The sequence below is a fragment of the Rhincodon typus genome, chromosome 1, assembly GCF_021869965.1.
Source record: "Rhincodon typus isolate 14 chromosome 1, sRhiTyp1.1, whole genome shotgun sequence".
Lineage (NCBI taxonomy): Eukaryota > Metazoa > Chordata > Chondrichthyes > Orectolobiformes > Rhincodontidae > Rhincodon > Rhincodon typus.
In genome coordinates, this window is record NC_063332.1 from 8,591,335 (window position 1) to 8,597,427 (window position 6,093).

Consider the following 6,093-nt stretch of genomic DNA (forward strand, 5'->3'; position numbering starts at 1 on the left):
GTCATCCACATTGCTGTGGGTCTGGAGTCACATGTAAGTCGCACCAGGTAACGATAGCAGATTCCTCCTCTAAAGCACATTAGTGAACCAGATGGCACATCATCATCTGATATCTGATTTTTATTGAATTCAGATTCCACCATCTGCCTTGGCAGGGTCTGAACCCAGGTCTCAAAATGTTTTCTGGGTTTCTGGATTAACAGCTCAATGATAATACCACTAATTTATTGCCTCCCCTTAAAGGGGAGAGAAATGAGTATCTAAAACTATGATCCAAACATTTTGTATCCAGGCCAATGTCCGTAAATTGAATTATCTGGCCATTGCACTCTAACAAAAAGCAATGAGAAGTCTTTGAAAAGTGCAACACTGCACCTCAGAAGTAGAGCAGTGAGACACCTTGAAGTTGGGAGGGTCGACCTCTGTATTTTTTGTACCAAACTGTCAATTAACCTACCATCATCTCCCATATGGAGAACTGACCATTAGTACATTGAAAGTAAGCTAGTTCTCAATGATGGATAAATGACACTCAAGATGTACATGATGTCAGAAGCAGAACTGTGTAGATATCTCAGAGGGGCAGAAGGAAATTGCAGAAATGTGGAGTGAACAGGGCCAGCGAAGGAAGTACACGGGGCTGAGAATGTTAAAGTTTAAAACTGGAGAAATTGGGACCATTCTCTCTGGAGAAGAGGCTGAGAGGAGGATCTGATTGAGGTATTCAAAGTCATGATGAGCTGGATGGTGTAGATGGGGTGAAGTTGTATTTGGTTGTAAAAGAAATAAGAGAGAGCATGGATTTAAGGTGATTTGCAAACGAAGCGAGCTGATGTGATACAACAAAACCTTTCACATAGTTGAGTAGTTAGTGTACAGAATGCTGTATGGAAATGTGGTGGAGATAGGTTCAGTTGAGGCATTCAAGAGGGGCACGGGATGATTATTTGGATAGTAAGGTGAGCAGGGATATGGAGGTTGGTACAAAATAATTGAGCCAGTGCAGGCACAATGGATCGAATGGCCTCCCGCACATTCATAATTGTAAGATTCTGTGAAACTTGAGATTTTCCTTGACTGAGAACGTATTCGGGATCAAAAGGAGGAACCTATGACAAAGACCATTTACCAAAGCACTGAAACCTGCCACAAACAGTCATGGTCTACAAGATCACCAGCAGACACCACAAATCGCGTGACAAATATCACTCCCAGTGATAATGCTGCAAAATCCAGTAAAGACACCAGCTCGAGAAACTCTCCAATGTCGATGACCTCTCCCTGACCAACATCCCTAATTACAGTCAGACACCTGTGTTGGGTAGACCGCACCATCAACATGCCTGATGCATGGCCCACACAACCTGCTCTCTTACTCTGAGCTTTGTTCTGACAATAGTCACTGGGAGGGCAGAGGAAGTGCTTCAAGGTCATCCTTAAAATTTCCCAGAAAAAAATGCAACATCCCTAGCAACTGGCAGGAATCTCTTGCCCAAGTCTGCTCAGAGGCGAACCATTTTAGAGTGTGGATGGAGGCCAGGTGCAAACTAGTGGAAGAAGTGTGTGATAACCCGAGAATCCCACCCACCCACTTCACCCCCGAGCTTTCTGTGGCAGGATTTACGGGACTAGACACCTCAGGATCTACAACTCTGCGTTGGACGAAGGTCATCCTCGATCCCGAGGGTCTGCCTGAGAAGACAATGATGACTTGGTGCAAATTTTGGATGATTTTGAGTTTACGTAGGGTGGAAGATGGAAGTCCAGTCAAGAGTGTGTTGGGATCCTTGGATTCTGTGACACCCCTATTCAAAAAGAGAAGGAGGCAAAGAACGGGCAACTGTAGGCTGATTAGCCTCACACACATTATTGCAAAGATTTTGGAATCAATTATTAAGGAAGTAATAGCAGCACATTTGGAAAATCATAATCTAACCAAACAAAGTCAGCATGGCTTGATTAAAAATAAAATCATATCTGATTAATTTATTAGCTTTCTTCAAGAAGGCCTTGACCAGAGTGGATAGAAGGGAACCAGTAGTTGTGTTGTATTTAAATTTCCAGAAGGTATTCAACAAGGTACTTCACAAAAGGTTAAGTCATAAGATTAGGAGGCCAATGGTTTTAGAGGTGGCATAATGGCATGGATAGAGAATTGGCACATGGGCAGGAAACAATCAGTGAGGAACAGGGAAGTTCTTTTTCAGGTTGGCATGCTCCTGGGACCACAACTGTTTACAACATATATTAATATCTTGGAGGAAGAAAGTGAAAGTAATGTAGCTAACACAAAAATAAGTGGAAAAGCAAGTTGAAAAGGGGATATAAACAGTTTATAGAGAGATATATCGAGAGGTTAAGGAAGTGTATAGGAGTTGGGAGGTCATGATACGGCTGTACAGGACATTGGTTAGACCACTTCTTGAGAAGTTCTGGTCTTCCTGCTATAGGACGGATGTTGTGAAACTCGAATGGGTGCAGAAAAGATTTAAAAGGATGTTAACAGGGTTGGAGGGTTTGAACTATAGGGAGAAGCTAAATAAGCTGGGACTATTTTCCCTGTAACGTCGGAACCTGAGGGGTGACCTTATAGAGGTTTATAAAATCATGAGGGGCATGGATAGGGTAAATAGACAACGTCTTTTTGCCAGGGTAGGGTAGTCTAAAACTAGAGGGCATAAGTTTAAGGTGAGAGGGGAATGATTTAAAAAGGACCTGAGAGGCAACATTTTCATGCAGAATGTGGTGTCTGTATGGAATGAGCTGCCAGAGGAAGTGGTGGAGGCTGGTACAATTGCAACATTTAAAAGGCATCTGGATGAGTATATGAGTTGGAAGGAGTTAGAGGGATATGGGCCAAATGCTGGCAAGTGGGACTAGATTAATTTAGAATATCTAGTTGGCATGGATGAGTTGGACCAAAGGTTCTGTTTGCATTCTGTACAGCTTTATGGCTCTAAGTGGACAGAAGTTGGCAAATGGAGTACAATGTAGGAAAATATGAAGTTTTCATTTGGAAGGGAGACCAAAAGAAGACAGTATTATTTAAATAAAGAAATGCTGCAGAAAGCTGCACCACAAAGGGACTTGGCAGAGGGGCTTGTACATGAAACACAGCAAACTAGAACACAGCGTGCACTAGGTCATTAGGAAGCTAGTGGAATGTTGGCTCTTATTCCATGCGGTTAGAGTATAAGAGTATGGAAGTCTTACTGCAACTGTACAAGGTACTGGTGAGACTGCATCTGAAATACTGTGAACAATTCTGCTCTCCTTATTTGAGGAAGTACATTATTTTATTGGAGGCAGTTTAGAAAAAGTTCACTAGGACAATCCCCAGATTGGGAGGATTGTCTTATGAGCTAAGATTAAACAGTTTTGGACTCTACCCACTGGAATTTAGAAGAATGAGAGGTGATCTCATTGAAACATATAGAATTCTTCAGGGGCTTCACAGGGTGAATGCTGAGAGGATGTTTCCCCTCAATGCAGAGTCTAGGACCATAGGGCATAGTCTTAGATTAAAGGAATGCCAATTAAGACTAAGATATGGAATAATTTCCATCCTTCAGAGGGTTGTAAGTCTTTGGAACTCCTTGTCACAGCCGTGGGGGCAGAGTCGTTATGTATGTTTAAGGCTGAGATAGATTTTGATCAGTAGGGGAATGGGGAAAGGCAGGAGAGTGGGCGAGAGAAGTGTCAGATCAGACATGATCCTGTTGAAAGGCAGAGCAGGCTCAAGGGGCCAGATGGTTCCAATTTCTTATGGCCTTTTGGAATAGTCCACCCTCAGGTAATGAGGGTTGTGGAGGTAGAATATCTTGAGGCTGAGTCAGTATTGTAGGGTGCTACAGAGCTAGGATCACATGGTCTTGATGCCAAAGAATGACTTGTGTAGGAAGCTCAGCCCAGGTTAAGTCATCGTGTTGATGAATGATCTGTGATGATGATCGGAGAATGCAATTCTTGAAAGGTCTACTGATTGAGGGAGGCTGGGACTAAAGATCCTGGGAATGAGGAAGGGGGAGGGGGTAATAACAGCAGATGCCCACAGTGCACATCCCAATCTAACCAAGGAAAATGGGTAGTGTGATATTTTGGAAGGAATTTTGATCTGAAAGCTGATTGTTTGAAAGTTTCTACCCTGACCACTAGATGGTGCAGCAGAACCAGAATTGAGTTCTCCTTGTGGGAAGAGAGTGACTTTAACCACATGCTTCCCTTAAACAGAATCTCTGCCACAAACACCCACCGTATTTAAAGTTGCAAACACAAGTCGCGGTTTTGAGGAGCTTGTGATGTTCTAATCAAATATACAAGCTGAATGAAAACAGAAGTTGCTGGAAAAGCTCAGCAGGTCTGGCAGCATCTGTGAAGAAAGAGTCAGAGTTAACGTTTCGGGTCCGGTGACCCTTCTGAGGAAAGAGGAAGGATCACCGGATCCGAAATGTTAACTCTGATTTTTTTTGTTCACAGATGCTACCAGAACTGTTGAGCTTTTCCAGCAACTTCTGTTTTTGCTCCTGATTTACAGCACCCGCAGTTCTTTCGGTTTTTATACAAACTGAATAATTTCTTTCCTTTCTAAGGATTTTGGGTGAGGTGTTAATCTGAGGTGTCCTCAGCTGAATGTGAATTATTTCAGGGCACATTTTGACAAAGATCCGGGGGTGTTTGTGTCAATATTTATTGACACAATAAATGTGATCTGGCCAATATTTATCCTCTGCCAGCATTACTGAAGCAAACCTGTTTGCACTGCCTCTGTGAAAACAATGTAGTCTTCCCATATCTGATGTGCTTTCTCAGCCTTTCCAGTATCTATCCCTCTTCCCCCACCACCATTCAAAACTGACAGAGCCCTCAGTCTATCTGACTCCAATATCTGTACTCCTAGTCCTCACCTTTGGGGTGCAGGTTCATAGTTACTTGCAAGTAGAGTCACAAGTAGACATTTGGTACGCTTGCCTTTATTGGTCATTGTATTGAATATAGGAGTTGGGAGGTCATGTTGCAGCTGTACAAGGCATTGGTTAGGCCACTTTTGGAATACTGCATTCAATTCTGGTCTCCCTGCTATAGGAAAGATGATGTTAAACTTGAAAGTTTTAGAAAAGACTTTCAAGGATGTTGCCAGAGTTTGAGCTACGGGGAGAAGCTGAATGGGCTGGGGCTATTTTCCCCGGAGTGTCAGAGGTTGAGGGGTGACCTTGTAGAGATGAGAGGCATGGATAGGATGAATAGCCAAAGTCTTTTCCCCAGGAAAGGGGAGTCCAAAACTAGAGGGCATGGGTTTAAGGTGACAGGGGAAAGATTTAAAAGGGACCCAAAGGGCAACATTTTTGTGTTGAGAGCGATGCGTGTGGAGGCTGGTACAATATCAACATTTAAAAGGTATCTGGATAGGTATATGAATAAGAAAGAGGGATATGAGGGATATGAGCGAAATGCTGGCAAATGGGACTAGATTAATGTAGGATATCTGATCGGCACAGATGAGTTGGACTGAAGTGTCATTTTCTGTGACAACAAGGTGCAGAGCTGGATGAACACAGCAGGCCAAGCAGCATCATAGGAGCAGGGAGGCTGACGTTTCAGGCCTAGACCCTTCATCAGAAATGGGGGAGGGAAAGGGGGTTCTGAAATAAATAGGAAGAGAGTGGGAGGCGGAGAGAAGATGGATAGAGGAGAGGATAGGTGGAGAGGAAACAAACAGGTCGAAGAGGCGGGGATGGAGCCAGTAAAGGTGAGTGTAGGGGGTGAGTTAGGGAGGGGATAGGTCAGTCCAGGGAGGACGGGCGGGATGAGGTTAGTAGGTAGGAGATGGGGGTGCGGCTTGAGGTAGGAGGAGGCGATAGGTGGGAGGAAGAACAGGTTAGGGAGGCGGGGACGAGCTGGACTGGTTTTGGGATGCGGTAGGGGGAGGCGAGATTTTCTGTGCTGTGCAACTCTGTAACTCATACCGTGTGATCACGCTCTGTATTAAACAGGATCATCCTCCATCAGTTTATGATCAAAACACATCTTTGGCTTGCATTCCCTTCTCCTTCCAGCATTCCCAAACGTCAACTCCCTCTGTCCTGTGTTGTCCTG